Source organism: Accipiter gentilis, chromosome 34, assembly GCF_929443795.1.
Source record: "Accipiter gentilis chromosome 34, bAccGen1.1, whole genome shotgun sequence".
NCBI lineage: Eukaryota > Metazoa > Chordata > Aves > Accipitriformes > Accipitridae > Astur > Astur gentilis.
Genome location: NC_064913.1, coordinates 15,912,435 through 15,929,676, shown reverse-complemented (window position 1 = coordinate 15,929,676; position 17,242 = coordinate 15,912,435). Strand labels below are relative to the sequence as shown.

The following is a 17,242-nucleotide window of genomic DNA, read 5'->3' as shown; positions in this document are numbered from 1 at the left end:
GTTCCCCGGGCACGGCTGACCCGTGCTGACCCTTCGCTAAACAGATTTTTGTTATTACTACTAGGATTTTCCGGGTCTGTCCGCCGTTTGGAACAGAAGCCAAAGGCACAGAAAAAGGTATTTTTCTTGCTTTTCTCTCTTCGCTTAGAAAATCCAGGCAAATTCTGTTTTTATGCATAGGGGCTGTAAGTAATTTTGACAGAAGCAACTTCCTGCAGGTTCTCAAGGAGAGGATCTCTCCCCAGCCAAAAAGGCTTTTTTTTTTTCCTGTCTTTGTATTGTCAGAAAGGCACACAAACCACATTGGTTCTGTCTCCCCTTTCTATTGCAGACACCCTGGGCCATAGGGCTGTGATGACTGAACCCGTAACTCTCCCCTCCTTTTTCCTGTAATCCCTGTGCCACTCGAGGGACCTCATCACCTCAGCTGACAGACAAAAAGAGCACTTTTACTCACCGCCTTTATAGCTCTCCAGTGGCAATCCTGCACCGGCATCCTGAGCTGTCCAAACAGGCAGCCTCATCCTGGGTGTTTAATTATCAGTTATCCCCCAGTGCACAAGCTGTTACTACTTTTGCCATAACAATACCCATCTGAGAATTTTACTTATTTCAGCAATTGATAGGAAAGAGAGGTGTTCATCACAGAATGCACTGGCATAACTATTTCTTTTAGTGGCATGATGTTTTTCTTCTTTACTTTTGTGTCTTAGGTTGAAGTGTTGTACTAGTACAGCCTCGTAAAATACGCCCGTTCCACTAACAGTAAAGTGCCTTGTGTTGGCATAGCTTATTCTCCTTCCTAAAACAAGTTAACATTACTTTGGACATATTAAATTTTATATTGATACACATATATCCACGACAGGAAAGCTCTATGAATTAACTTTACCGCTTCTGACTGTAGGCAAGACCCAGGCCTGCATAAAAATAAATGCTGTTTTCAGTAGCAGTCCTGACAAGTGAACACAAATGCAGTGCTCTTTTGAAAACTACACATACAATGGAATATAAGCACCTATGTATGTGAGAAATTCCATGTTTCTCTCCATATGTATTCAACTGTAACACATACTTTGTATATAGAGCTACATATTAATCAAATTCAGGTGAAGATATAGATAAAAAATAATATATTTCTCAAAAAGTTTATAGTTTTTACATTTTCATTCCAACCTATATATAAACCATTGGATTCCAGAAGTACCCATTATGTAAGTAACTTATATAAGTAATGTACTTGTTGACATACCTAATACCTGGCAACGTTTCCTGTTGAATAAAAGCAAGTACTCTGACTCGGAAAGAAAGATTAAAAATAATATATCTAAAACCTGCAATTCTTGGTTAGAGTTGAGGCTGTTTATTAAGGGAATCCTGTGATTTCTTTCAATCCAGTATTGAGGAGTCTTTCCCTTAATGAGGGTCTGTTCATATCCCTTTGCTGAGTCCTGCGTGAACACAAATTTCAGCAGCATCCATAATAACGTAGAAAAAAAATCTACATGGCTGAAGGTTACTTTGGCTGATGTTACCGAAGGCTACACATAGACCTGCTTCCACCTCTGCTTTAATCTGGTAAGAATAATTCACTAGGCCATCATGTGGCCATTGTGAGACTCGAGATGTCCTTAAATTAATTATTTTCTTGCTTTTAAATAATTGTAATTGTTTTCATTAGATTAGTCTTACATAGCCACATTTTGACACCTTATTTGTTTTTGGAAATGTTTGTTTTTCATTTGTTTTGAATAGGTCTGATAACTGAGCGGGACTGTTTCTAAGAAATCGTTTCCATATCTACAAGGAAAAGCTTTCAGAACATATTTTCTTGCATACAACCAATGTGTACTAGCTAGAGTAAAAATGTGTATCCATATGATTTATTTATTGTGGTTCAGCCCCCATTTCCCTGTGATTCGTTGCATACGCACTGTTGTGTATTCATTCATACCGCGTGCTGGGAAGATGTTCTCCCAAGCAATGCTCCATGGTCGTTGCCTTACGGAACAAATACAGGAACCTACCAGGATTCTGCAGTTTGGGATGAAACCAAGCTATTTTCAGGACTCCGCCGGTATTAAGTCACTGCCATTTCAAATGGCTGCCAAGCTGTATGGAGGAGATTGACAGTGGAGTGTGCTGAGAAGGGCTTAGAAAGACGCACGATGGTGGTGTACCGATACGGGCAGAAAAGGAGGAGTTGGAGACCGAGTCATTCCTTTGCCTGGTTGGGATGAAGAGTAATTATGCTGGGTCTTCAGGATGGTAAAGTTTGCAAAGCATCTGTGTACGGACTGCAGTCTGAATATTTGGCAACAAAAAACCAGTATAGCAGCACCGCTGCATGTGGACTTGTGTAACCGTTAGTGCCTCGGTGCTTGCCAACAATCTAGTTGGCTTGCTGCTCACTGGATTGGTGCTGGTCTACCAGAGTGTGCTGGAAATATGTATTACAGTGTGTTTCACTGTGCTGGTACTGAGAAAATACTTCCAGATTTGGAAAGGTCATGATCCTGAGTTGTGCTGAAAGCAGTGGCTGGATGTGTGTGTGCCTATATTGCAGACTGAAAGTCAGGTTTCATAAATAGTTTAAAAAAAAAGATATTTTTTCAAGCTTCTGCAAAGCCTCATTGATTACTATGGAAAGTTCACAGATATTAATGCAGAATGATATACAATAGTTGATGACAGGTTTTTTAGAAATTCAGCCTTATTTACTGCAACAAAAATATGAATTGCTCCCCGGATTGCAATGGATGTTAATGATTTGTCCATTCCTTTTGTCACTCTGGGAGATCCAGACGTCTTTCTGCTTTTCTGGCTAATGATGCCTTTTACTGGGCAAATGTGTTGGAGAAAGGAACTGTACGACTGTTCTGAGTAACTGTAGAATAACAATGAAGGGCTTTGTTGGGAAATTGAAGGGCAGGTGGAGGAGCCTTACACTCTGATCAATATTTGCTGCAAGTGGCAGATGTTCACCATGTCTTGTTTGAAATCTGTGAGGGAAGGAGGAGGTGTCTGTCCATGCTGCTCAGGGAAACAGGATGAGGGACTTGTCCTGCTCTTTCTTAAATGAGAGAATACAGTGGTGAAAAATGAATGTATTATAGCCAAAGATATGAAGGAGATGCATCTTTGTTAATGTTTTTTGTGTTATTAGAGGAAAATGAGAACTTTAGCGGGATGCTTCAGCCAATTTTTTCACGATAATCTTCACTTACTCAGCATAACTCTGGCACGGCGCTCCTTATCTGCTAAGTGCACCTATCTTTGCAAATTAAAGCAGAAATCACTCCTGTTTTATGGAAAGGGTGCAGTGGGGACCTTCGGGAAGCTACCACTACCCTTGCTAACATGAGGGTGCACTTGAGGTAGCGGTATAATGTCCAAATATTCTTCAGAGGTCTGTTTCCTTCTGCACAATTTACGGCAAATCTTCCTGTATGTTGTTTTCCCTGTCCCAAACTCCTCTGAATCTAGACACTCATGTGAAAGTTAACACAAGTTGTCACAAGCATCCTTCCAGCTCTTTTTTTGCCCTCTGGGTCCTGGGCTGAAATTGATTCACAGAATCCTTGGACTTCTCCTTTCTATCCTCCTTTTCTTTTTGAAACATTTTTTATGCATCAAGCAGCTTGCAAGGCTCACCTTCCTTATCATAATGGTGCCTCAGTTGCCAGAGACAAATTGCAAATATTTGTCATTTCTACACTGAACTCAGCACCAATGATAACAGGTTTCATTTTTTTTCTCAATTTTGGAATTTCATTCCCATCTGTTTTTCTAGCCTGGGCTTCCCTAGGAAATGGATGTTCCCAAGGAACCCAGTAGTATGTAATAAAATAAGATGCCTCCCACTCTACATCTCCTTTCCATAGAAATCCTGTGCTGGTGTTGGAATGGGAAGGAGGGAAGAAGATGCTGGGCTAATGAGAGGTGAATAGTAACAGGATTCAAGTTAGCAGTTTTATGTGCACCTCTGTAGCAATGTTACCTTGAATTGTGTTTCCAAGAGGTTAGAAAAAGTCTTACTGAAAAAGGCAATGGATAAATCAGAAAGATATGTAGCATTCCATAGAAGGGTACTGAAATAAATTCAATTGCAGAAGCGAGAGAGAGACATCATGCAGATCAGCAACCGAGAAGGCTGCACTGCTTTGCTCTGTGCATAGTAAAATGGAGTGCAGTCTTTGCCTTAAAAGATCTCTTAGAACACACACAGGTCAGCATCATGTGCACTGGAAGGGAACAGACTTTAGAACAATTGGCCCGCATCCAAGAATTTTATATTGCTAAAGATTTGATTATAAGTGTCTTATAATCTCAGCATTTTGAAATGTTTAATTTTGGTAATTCCTCTCATAAAATGTAAAAGGAGCTAAAGAGTGCTGAACAAACTATGAACCGAAGTATATTTGCTATTGCTTTTTTTCTGTATCCTCTGTTGCAATAAATATGCCTGCCCTGCAATCTGTATTCCCTTTAACTCATGCGGTGCTGCCACGTTATTTGAGTGGCAGGAAGAGTAGCAGCGAGCCCAGATGTGTAGTCAAGAAGTGCAAGGTGGGGACAGAAGATGGAGTTCTTGTTTGTGGAGCACCACAATTACCACACTAGGGAAGGTAGTGCCAAACGGATGGAAAGAGGTTCATGGTTCATACAGCTCATTTCCACCGCTGGTGATGGCATCCAGATACTACCTGGTTTAGAGATGCAGCGCTACAATATAATACAGGACACGATAGGAGTATTTCCCTCTGCAGCATTTTCAAGCTGACCCTCTATCTGGATTTCAAACAGCATTTTTGTAACCTCAGTCTTTGCATTTCAATTTAGTGGTTTGAAAAAAAGTATTAGCTCTACAACTCCCAATTTGAAGTGACATCATTTGACAGCTGTGGTAAATCACCTGGGTATGTTACAATACATGCATAAATCTTTCACAGCTCACCCTATTCTGAACAGTTAGAAGTCCTGGAGGTCCTGCTCACATCCCTTGTTCTCCTGTAGACCAGCGAGCGTTATTTTGCTCTAAAGCGGCACTGGTCCATTTCTCAGGAATGCATTTAGTTTGGCCAACACTCACACAAATCCTAATATTTGAGGCAGTGTCATAGAGTTGGGGCTGGACATGCTACACAAACCCAGGAGACAGTATTGGGGGAGGAAAAGAGGTGCTGCTCTAAAAAAAGTGTGAATCTCGGGGGGAACACACACTGGAATTGCAAAGGAAGCCATCAGCATTCAGCGAGAGTGATAACATACCTAATCCAGATGATCTTGTAACAGAAAAGGGCACTCAGGGGCCAGACAGCAGATAAACCTTATCACATTATACAATGAGGGAAAATCATTCAAAATGGACAGAATCCTCTCATGAGCTTGATGCAGCTCATAGCTGAAGGCCGTGGGCTGGTGAGCCTGGGTTTCATTCATGCAAAAAGAAAGCCCAGCCACTTTAAAACAATCTTTGCGAATGCACTCAAGCCAACTCATGTAAAATATTTGAAGTAATATTCCTGTGTAGAAAGGACTTCATTATGTTACTTGTTATTGTTTTCAGGGAGTCCTCACCTGCTCTTTAAAGCACAACATACATTAGTTGTCGTATTCTTTAATTGCCTTCTGTATTAGTGTATTCAAAGGAATGTATTTTTTCTCTTCTGCCCTTCTCTGCCTGCATCTGACAGCACTCAGCATTTTCCACAGAGCTCAGAATTACTCTCATTCTTATAAAAATGCCTCAGCCGTATGGGATTTGCTGAGGGGAAATAAAAAGTACACGACTTGAGAAAATGCAATACTTGATCCTGTGCATTGATTCTATGGCCACCGTGTAAACAGGGGCTGTTAGCTACAAGAATTTCCACCGACTTTATCGGCATTGGAGCTCCAGTTCTGCATAGGCCAGGTGTGACAGGAGCTCACCTGTCAAGAAAGTATGACGTTGCGTCAAAGGGCTGGGGTGAACTTTGATGTGTGTAAATGTATTGCACCAGCCAGGCTCCAGCTGCAACCTTGCAGTTTTCCAGGCAGATCTACTTCCTTTTGCCAAAGGAATGTGAGCTACTGCAGCTCATTTTATGCTATATAAATAATGCTGATAGAGAGACAAGCCTGAAATTAGGTAGGTTAGATAGGCAAAATAATAGATTAAATAGGAAAGTCAAAGCATTTGTTAATCAGAAATACGAGTATGTTCCTTAAGGAGCTGCAGGAACCCGACTGTAATGATGACAAATGAGAGATCCCAGAATAATAAGATCAGTCTTGCATATAGGCAGTACCGTAACTGAGACTCTGTATGACATAGATGTGCTTGTTGTACAGAGAAATTGGGCCCTTATATTCTGATAGAGAACATTTCCTCTTCTTAACAGCCTGGGCTTGACGTGCTGACAGAGCGAAGGTTGTGCTGTGTGCCTTGTGCTGCTCTGCTCCCCTTCCCCTTCTGGTCCATCTTCCCTCCATCGCCCTGCAGTGTGACGGGGTCAGGCTGAGAGCCACCGAGGGCAGGGATCGTATCCAGGGGGAGCAGAGCCTAGGCTGTATAGGTTAGCCAAGACACTTAAAGGACGGTAGATATTTTTCTATTTTAATGTATTTTTTTTATTCTTTCATAGGCATTTTAAAATTTTGCTGTGTCTTCCCCTGCAACATTTTAAAATCATTGGCAAATTACTGCATGAATAGGAGAATTTCCTGCCAACAAGCCAGACATAGCATTAAAGCCCTGGGCAGACCTAGTTTGTTTTACTCCTAATAATCTAGCACTTGTTTCTTTTTTTAAGGAGTGATAAATTGCCTCTGACTCTTAAATAGGTTATTTTAAACTGTAGCCAGTCAGCCTGTAACAGGAGCCGTATTTTGCTAAACCTTGTAAATCATGTGCTGATTTTTACTTGAACTTACTTTCATTTTATTTTCTTCTCCTTACTCTCCTTGTATCAGTATCATACCTGGGAAACCAATATGAATTTTTTCATGGAAAGCTTCAGAAAGGATGTGCCACCAGCACTTCCATTGATAGTGTATTGTGTCATGCTTGCCTGAAGTGCTTATGATTTGTTTTATGCAAACTCACTGCATGCTGGGCCTTAAAATGTACTGCACAGTTGTTGGAGTGACATGGAGAGAAGGAAGGTGTCCTGCTTTTGGCTGGGATAGAATTAATTTTCTTCCTAGTAGCTGGTATAGTGCTGTGGTTTGGGTTCAGTCTGAGAAGAATTTTGATAACACACTGATGTTTTCAGTTGTTGCTGAGTAGTGTTTAGACTAAGTCAAGGATTTTTCAGCTTCTGATGCCCAGCCAGCAAGAAGGCTGCAGGGGCACAAGAATTTGGGAGGAGACACAGCCAGGACAGCTGACCCAAAGTGGCCAAAGGGGTATTCCATACCATGTGGTGTCATGCCCAGTATGTAAACTGGGGGGAGTTGGCTGGGGCGGGATTACTGCTTGGGAACTAACTGGGCATCGGTCAGCGAGTGGTGAGCAATTGCATTGTGTCACTTGTTTTGTATAATCTAGTCCTTTTATTATTTTTATTGTCATTTTATTATTATTATAATTATTAGTTTCTTCCTCTCTGTTCTATTAAACCATTTGTATCTCAACCCACAAGTTTTACTGTTTTCCCTCCAATTCTCTCCCCCATCCCACCATGTGTGGGGGGAAGTGAGTGAGTGGCTGCGTGGTGCTTAGTTAATGGCAGGGGTTAAACCACGACAGAATGATATACTGTGTTTTTTTCTGTGGTTTTAGCCCATACTTAGCAGTATTTCTCCTAACTAGTCAATAAAATGGTGTAATGTCTAAAAGCCACAACTTTCAAATCTTTTAGGTGTTTATATTTGCAGGGGATCCCATGAAAGTAGTCTGATTTCCAAAACAGGTGAGCATTTGTAACTTCTCCTGAGGTCAATGAAAACTCCTCTTCTCTGAAAGACAATTCCATTCTGCAGGTTTCCCACACAGGATTTCCATGTTGCGTATTAGACCTACACTGTCGATAATACTGGGTACAGTATTATGATACAAAAAAAAGTTGGGCACCCACCAGATTCTAGCAAATGTATCCAGAATCTTCCATGTTTAGTCTCTTGGGTGCATTATGTTGGAATAAATTTTGAAAAGACTTCAGGGTAAAGCTGTGACTAAGCAGAATAGTAGGTAATGAAGAATCTCCTGAGAGAACAGAGTAGGGAATGTACTATGGAGTAAGATGCACAGGGCGATGCCTAACAGTAGGTTTTGCCATAAGCATGTGGACAGCTTCGTTGTCCTTCAGAGGCAACCCGTTCATTCAGCCAACATGGTGGGCTACCACCTTCTTCACTCTCCAGTGCAGAAGCAGCAGCATAAGAGCGTTAAGATTAGGTGGGCAGCCAGCTACTTCCCATTTGGGTAAAAAGACTTTGCCACACTGAGGGACGAGAGGGAAGCGAGTTGCTGGTTGCTTGCTTCTTCAGTCCTCTTTGCAGATAGGAATCTAGACACTGGACTTTCTTCCTTCTGAGTAATATATACCTTTCCTCATTCTTCTGAGCAGTATGTACCTTGACTCATTGCAGGCCTACTTCAAAGGCACAGAAATCAGAGGGAGCACCCTCAGACTTTTTCTCACTAGAGTGAAGTCATACATTCTCACATCAGGACAGGTAAACAGTAAGTTGTCTCAGCTGAGATCTTAGTAAAGACAAGTGAGTTATTTTTTCATCTTCAAGATCTAGTTGAAATCCAAGTTTATCTCAATTTAGTAATGTAAGTGAAAATACCCCTGTGGATTTTATTTAAAAATAGTTAAATAGGTACAGTATCTATTTATTGAGGTATGACTATTTTCACAAAAAGAGCAGAAACAAAGCACGTAGGTCTCAAAATGTGAAGTAAAACTACTGAAAGAATAACAATGGTTCTGTTGTACTCCTATAAAAGCAGAATGTGATGGCCTAATTGAGTTTTATTAGGCATTGCTTTCTAATTGTTGATGTGACTGAACAATCAAAACTGTAAAAGGTGCTTAGCTAATATTCTGAGCAGTGTACTGCCTTAAGAAAACTTTGCTATGATACAGTATTCACCTTTAATTAGTACCTTTCATCTCAGATAACTGAGGAATTAAGAGGATAAATAGAGCCACCTTAGGTTTTCATGGCTCATCTGCATCTTGTATAGACCTTTAAAGTTTAGTAGCATGTTATGTCCTCCTTAAATTCGGATAAAACAGCTCTGCATTTCACAAAGCAACCAGTTCATGAAAGAAGTCTCCAAAAAATTCAGCACACAGAAGTTCAAAAGGATGGTGGCTCTAAGCCCTCTTTTTAGGAAGTGCACCAGTGCTTAAGCTTTTGCACATGTGAAATTCAAGCAGTTGTTTTAAATAAAAGCTCTAAAAGTAAGCCCTGGCAGCTCAGTGCACAGAGGGCTGACAACTGCCATGGAACAGATTGACAGAACAATTACCTGTGAGGTGTGCCCTGCTAGGAAAAGGCTGAGCTTGGGCAGTTTGTTCAAGTCACAGCATGTGACAAAAGGTTATCAGAAAGGTGATTACTCCTGTTGTACCACAGCAGTCCCTGTGTCAATGGGCTCTAGCAATGGCAGCCGAGCTTCCACTGAAGAACTTCTTACTAGGACATGGCTGACTGCAGCCATGATTTGGATGAGAAGGATGCGGGCAGAGCAACATCATGTGAGTAAGAACATATGCTGCCCTGGGTGATACTAGCTGTGTGTGTACTAACTGTCCTCTTATTTTTCCCCTTAATTTTAAATACCAACAATTAATACTATCCTCTTAACTTTCTCTGTGTTTGCACAGTATTTCAAGAGGAGGTAAATTGTTTATGAATGGGGAGTCCTAGCAACGCAGAAGGCTGTTAGCTCTGGAGGGAGACTAACTCCTCAAAAAGTCTTTTTTCTGGTGTTATGCATGAAAGTCGGTGTGAGGTAAGACTTGGAGTTGGATCATTATTTTATGAAGCCATGAAGAGAGAGAAAAGACACAGAACTTTCACAAAAGAAATCAGTTTATTGAGAGTACTGGGACTATATGACTCACTGATTTATCTGAGTAGGCAAACCAACCAGAAAGTATTCAAAGAGTGGCTCTGATCAATAAAAATAAAACCCATGGTTTTTTTCTTGCTCCACCTGTACAATGCAGATTACCTTAGTTTGGAATACCTGTAAAGAAAAAAAGGTTATAGCTGATCAGGTTGACAGAGCTGGTGGAAGTGGTGTCCCCTTTCACATATGGCTCAGGCTTTCAAGAATTCTCTGAAGTAGTAGACACTTAAGTTACATTTCTTTGTGATTTAGGCAGAAAGTGAATTAGAATTTGGGTCTTACGTTACTTGAGCAAGAGCTCTAGGCAGTTGAGGGCCTTGGATTGTGCTTCCCTCAATTCTTTTGGTTGATGCTGATACTTTTGTCCAAAAGACTTAATCATGGAGACAAACTGCAAAATATTCTTTACCTGGTCGTCAGATTAGTCTTTTGAATGGTGGGATTATCCCTAGCCCATTCCCTGGCAGGTTCAGTTCCATATCTGGTGAAAGTTTAATTATTTTTGCAAAATGCAGTGGCAGTAATGAGAGACTGAGAGCATACAATGCCAGAGTCCCCTCCAACTTTTATGGGAGGTAGGAGGTGTATGTTAAGCTTGGGGGACAGAACTTAGCAAGCCTCTCACAACCTGAACAAGTGATCTACATTCTTCCAGTGAAAGAGAGGCACTAATCTTTCCTATAATGCTGTTTGGATCTTACCTTAAAATTGACACTAGAATTTCTAAGAAGTTCTGGGAAATCAGACTTTGAAACACGTTTACCATCTGTCAGTATAAAACAATGTCAAACTAAGCCACCCAAAAGGCACAATCAAATCTTCATTAAAAATAAGGCCACCTCATTTTTAGGGGTTTCTCATAGCTTAGTGTCCTTGTGTAGTTATAGTCTAAATATACCTGCAAGCAAACCTTTCCCTCAGTGTCTCAAAATGAGTCAGTACCTCAGGCTTCTCCTGGGCTGGACCTCACTGCAACTTCTTGTTTCTGCGGACAGACTGCACATTAAATAAGACTGAGAGTGATGCATAAGAAAAACAAAATTATATTGTTAATAGGCAGATGCCTAGCAATGGAGCCGAGTGACACATTCTGAGTGTTATTTCCAAGCAAATATTGATTGTTGTTTGTAAAGAGATAGCACAAGATGTAAAGCTATCTTGAGATCATAATCACAATTTACTGCTGTCTACTTAAAGAGAACTGGTATGACCCTTTATGCAGATACCAACCATAATGATGAATGTAGGTCTCGACCTTTGAATTTCTGTTCTTCAAATCAGTATTTCTTGTATGCATGCTTTCAATAGGTTATTAACTTTGGAGTTAACTATTCTCCTAAGTATGCTTCATTATAATTCCACTAAAGTTAATCTACAATAGTAGTAGTTTTGGCTTGCAGAAGGACCTAAAGGATTACCATTTCACTATGTTGGACATCTACAGACACACACAATTAACTCTGAGAATTTTGTCTTCTCCCTTGGTTAGGTCTCATTTTATCTGAGAGTTCAGATTAGCTGACCAGGTGTTTTTCAGCACTACATTTCAAAGACAGAGATTTAGCTTTGTCTGATTTAGAATAGGAATGTTCTTGAATGATGAGGGAAATTAATTTTGACCATCTGACACCATCTAGAAGAAAGGTATGAGAGCTATATGTGCCAAGCACCTCAGAAACCTGCGCATAAGATAAAGCTTTTCCACTATTCTGCTCTTAAGCACTCTAGCAACTGAATGAGCTTAAGCCATAAACTCCAGCCTTGATCACTCAATCACATAATATAGTTTAGTGCTCCATTGTCTAAGGTGTCACCTTCGTAGGAGTTATTGAACATGTGGTCTCAACAATTGCCCCATTAATTGTGAACAGCTAATACTGCTTCTCATTATCTTTCTGCAGCGCAGTCATAACCAAATAAGGCAGGAGGAGACTTTAATAGACATGTGACTTCCAGTGAAATATTTTGACACCGGAGCCAATTAATACAGAAATTGGATTTGTTCAGTCCATTTCCTTCAGATTCGTGCTCCTGAGGATAATTCTCCCAGATCCTCGGGAAACTTCAACAAAACAAAAATAGACTGGAGCAGAAAGCAAACCCTTTTTATGCTACCTATTCAAACAGGGCTTTCCTTCCAACAAAGTATCTCAGAGCATCAGGCCAGGGAAAATATTTCAGTAACTGACTGTCAGAAGTGCACAAGCTAAATTCTGTACACATCTTTGGTGTACAGGAGCTTCTTATCTTGTACCCAGAGAACTCCAAAGAAGTGGACAGTGCTAGGAAGATAATTAACAGAATGGTAGTATAATTTGTGAAGCAATTTTACATTGCAGTAGAGATGGTACTGCGAGATGCCCTTCTTCCTGAGTCTCACTGGTTCCCATATCAAATTCACTCAGTTCGTAAGTATAAAGTAATGATTTCTTCCAATTTAGCTTGACTGTCGAGATACTTCCTCTCCCATCTCCTGTACTATATCCACTTACAGAAACCCTGCGCTTTACGTTCTTTGCGCAGACATTTTTGTGCAACTTTACACACCTTCAGTGCTGCCCAAGTGACCTCATACTTCTGTAGCTTTATACCTATTCCAACACATCCATTCTCTGATGGGAACCCAAAAGGATGCAATAAGTGTATAATTCAGCCTGCAGAATACATACAACATGCTTCGGCAAGAGCTCAGCATGAATTTCAGGACAAAGCCTGAATTTGTGGAACTGGCAACTATCAAAAACATCAACCATCTGTAAATCTGATACAGAAATCACTGAACAGAATGAATATCAATAAGGCAGTTGATGTGCCAACACTTCTACTTACTATATCAAATATCTCCACTTTGCTCATACTTGGTCTTTCCATCATTTTCCCTGTTGTATGTTTCTCCACCTCTTGTCAATTACTAGCAGCTAAATCGTTACAATAATCAGATTATCTCCTGGCTAGTAACTGCCTCGTTCCTTTCAGAAGCTGAACGGAGAAATTATTACAAAAAAGAATAGCTATTCTTCATTCCGGGGTAGAGCAGAAAGAATAACAAGACGGATAGCTCTAAGGGCTCCAAAGCAGGAATTAGGAAAAAATTAACTCACAATACATCACACAGCCAAGAACAGTATTTTCATAGTATTTTCTCTGAAGCCTGAACAGGGATGATAAAGACCCAATTGTCAAGCAGGAAAATTACTGATACTGTTTATCAAGGCATTCATTTCTGGTCAGATGCCTATAATCAATAATTGTCCTCACCTACACAGGAAGGCCAGCACTTGCTATTGTTCAGCTCCTCTCCCCCTGCTCCCAGACCCCGAGGAAGGTATTCATATAACTTTGAGAACATTTAGCTCTTTGTTGCCTTGGACTAGATAAACCACTTGCTTACCCAAGCTAGCAAGAACCTCACGCAGTTTCTGTGATGAGCTTAGATACCATGGTGACAGTAGAAACATCCAGGATGGAAGACAGAGAAATTATGAAGTTATTTTGTTGAGAACCGCTGCAGGGAAAGGTCTTAGACTTTATTATAAGATTTGACACTGAGCTAACTATCTTGGTGTATAAAACATGCTTTTTGCAACGAAGACAGGATTATAGCCATCTAAGAAGTTTTCAGGAAAATTAGCCAGCACAATAAGAGAATAACAGGTTTTTTTACTCTGCCAACTTAACGTAACCCCAAAACACATTCTTTTTCTCTGTTCAGATGGGGCCAGGCTAAAGATCCAGTCAATCAGCATTCCAGGCCTGCTGTGAAATGTTATACCCATTTTTACAGACCAGTAAGCTGAGATGCACAGACAGAGTTAGTGTCAGTCAAAATAAGAGCTCAAGGAAGTTTTATGATCTAATCAGTAGCCAGAAATGCTTTTGACTTTTTGGGTAAGGAGGCATATTTCACAATGTGAAGACTGGTCTGTTTATGTAGATGCACTTCTACAAGGCATCTTTTTCAGCTGCAATGCAGAAAAGCCTTTTAATTTGCATTTTACTCCATCATGCAGGATGTGATCATGATGACACTCTAAAGGTAGGAAATTAAGCATGGCCTCTCGGGCGTTTGAGTAATGCTTTTTTTGCTAATAATTATTCTTCCTGATCATAATAAAATATAAAGAAAATAAATTATATCATCATCGTCATTACCTTCATATCTTGATGTGTGATTTGGCTACGAACCAGTGACTAAATTTAGTATTATTAAAATTAAGAATGTTACACCTCTAGTACATCACAAACCACCTAGAAGTCCAGTCGAAGAACAGGTTCCCATTGTGCAGCTCATTTTAATTATTACTAGTAGTTATTTCCGCTTACAGAAAATAACATCTCTTACACGAAGGTCTCCCACCACACAAGCAGAATTCGCTACCCCACAGGCAATCTGGGACCTTCTTTCCCTGCAATCCAGAGGAATTAATATCCATCCAAGGCATTTAGCGTCAGCCTACCTTTGATACTTTGCAGATTTCTGTCTAGTAATTAAGGATGAAAGAAGCCGGTGTCCCTCACTGAACCCAGCTGTATTGGAGAACTTGCTGAGAACTATTGTTAGGAAGAGGAATGAGGTATTCTTTCCCTATAGTGACATGGCAAAAATAGTCTACCAAACGAGCCAGTGATCCTAGGTAAACAATAAGATCCTAAATTAAAGGACAGCAAATAAAGCGAGGATAAGCAAAGCGTTACTATTCATGGACTTGCCTACTCATCAAAGCATGGATGGATGCAGTTATGTCAATATAAGTATGTGCAGAATGTATGGTATGGTGTATCTAGATACCTCTCTTACATCACCCGTACTAGGAGCTATACTGTCACAACTATTTTGCATTAAAATATCACCTTGCTGACAGAGAAAGAGTATAATAAATGCTGTGCAGCTGGAGCTAAATGTGGTATTTTTCTTCTGAAGTTCAGCTGCCCAGTGACCTACCCCATGCCATCTATTCTTTTCAGGGTGGGTTTTTTTTTCTCCATGTTGCTACGTGACCATTGGCCAACTGGCAAGGAGAGGAAAGAATTATCTGGAAATTTAAAATATTAAATCTGCGGTGGTTAGAAAGGATTTTTTCCTCCAACAGAGATTTAAAAAAAAGTGCAGCAATCTGGCTGCATCTGAATGCCAAAAGAAATATGACAGCTCTTAATGCCTGGGAAAGGCTTTTTAAAAAAAATGGATTCATTTATTTCTTTTTCTCTCTCTTTTTTTTTACAGTCTCATTTCTTAAGGAAACAAGGCTTAGGAAATCACACTCTGTCTGCCAAACTTTTTCAGTAACTTTTGAACCTGTTGCAATTCCTGAACCAATTCCAACCTAATCTGATCAAGGGCTAAAGGGCTCAAAAACTTATGTCCTCACATACTTTGTGAAAATCAGGGAATGTAAAAAGGAAAAAGATCAAAATTAGGACGTCTGTGGTTGGAAAGGCTGAAGCAAAACCTCAAGCTATGCATTATGTTTGCTGTAGCCAGGCGATCAGCATATGCGTCTCCAAATTTATCATGATACCTGCTTTTCATAGTCATGGGTCTTTGGGTGGCACATGGGCAGTGTAGGAGCAGAACTATGGCTTTGCAGTGATGGGTACATGGGAGAAGATACAGGAATGCTGTACCCAGGTACTGAGGCTGCTTTAGTTCTGCTGCTTGTGGAATAACTTCACTTATTTTCTGCTTTCACCTCCTGCCTGGCAGTCTTCCTTCCCTAGAATAAAATAAATAATTCACTATCATCCTCATCGCAATAGATCTGTTCTGGTTCATGTTTAAGAGCAGGAAACGGGATGTCTCAAGGAAATACGAGCTCTCTGACTAAATGAACAAATAAGGCCGAATTAATGAGAACTGATTCATCTACTGAACTCTGAGAGGAGCTGTTCTTGACAGGACAGACTTCCCTGCCCCTTTAAATTTCCTCTTCTCTCTCCTCTTTCTCTTCTGACTAATCCTTGTGAAACTGTTTCTCTGGTTTCTGTCTCTTTTTTTCTTACAGCTGCCTTGCCAATTCACTCTCACCCCAGGACCACTGCTCTCTCTGTATTGCCACCTCTGCCATCCCATTATAGGGAAGATCTAGAGAAGCAAAGATAGTTATTTTGCCAGTTTCCCATGTGTCTAGTTCATTGGACGTGGTTTTGCAACCATGAAATACTGTTTTAATAAAGTTCATAGAGGGGAAACCATTGGCACTAAAAATGAATGCATACTTCTGGCAGAATCTTTTATCTTAAAGGTAATAGAGGAGGGAATTTCTGGAGGAGACTTGATTACTACTGGGACAGAGAGTGGTAAATTGACTTCAGATATGGGATACTTCTAAGGTGCTAATATTTGTTCCTTAGCTCCAGATACATACATGTACAAATGTCATTTTTGCTTTCTTTTCTTCATTCCTGGTACTTTTTTCTTGCACCTACTTTGAGTTTAAATGCAGCTTTCTTCACAGGATAACTCCTATCAGGGCTGCTTTTTTTTTTTTTTCTAGACAAGATTGTAAACCCTAGTTCACCGATCAAAGCCCAAGATCCACGAATTTCAAATGCCACACGCCTGCTAACAAAGTTGAACAAGAAACTTAGATTTACTGGTTTTCAGTGATCAGTGCTGTTTTAATTGTCTGTGTAAGGATCATCCATCATTGAAACATCTACAAATTACTTTTTTTTTGTTTGAAGACTTCAGTCTGAAACCATTCTGGTTTTCAAAAAAGAATAGTGGCACTTTTTTTTTATTTTTTTAAAATGGAAAAAAAAAAATATAGAAAGCGTTCTAATAAGTTTACCTCCCGGTGCAGTGTCCTCAGGCGTTTTGCCCGATTCAATGAACGCGGGTTACAGGGCAGGGTTTGGAAGCAAAGCCTCCCCTCAGCCTGACACGGAGAAGGAAGGGGCAGAAGACGAACCGCAGGGCGCCGGGGCGATGCCTCATTCACGGCGGAGGAGCGGACGCGGGACTGCAGAACGCCGGCGCTCTCCCTTTGCCCGCAGCCACCTCGAAAAGCTCCCACCACCAACGCGAAGCCGGCCCACGCACGATCGCTCTGTAACTCGCGGCCGCCCAGCCCGCCGCAAGCGACCACAACTCCCGTCAGTCCGCGGAGCAGAGCAGAGCAGGGCCCCCCGCCAGGCCGGCCTGCCCCGGCCGCCGGCCCGCCCCTC

The 17,242-nt window shown here is 40.8% G+C and overlaps 1 long non-coding RNA gene across 1 annotated transcript; it reads right to left on the bottom strand.

Moving 5' to 3' along the window:
* Nucleotides 1–10,154: 10,154 nt before the first annotated feature.
* LOC126034509 (uncharacterized) lies at nucleotides 10,155–17,150 on the bottom strand. The gene is made up of 3 exons (XR_007504644.1): nucleotides 16,867–17,150; nucleotides 11,018–15,789; nucleotides 10,155–10,192 (listed from the first exon to the last, which is right to left on the bottom strand). It is a non-coding gene; the product is annotated as an uncharacterized LOC126034509 (long non-coding RNA).
* Nucleotides 17,151–17,242: the final 92 nt, after the last annotated feature.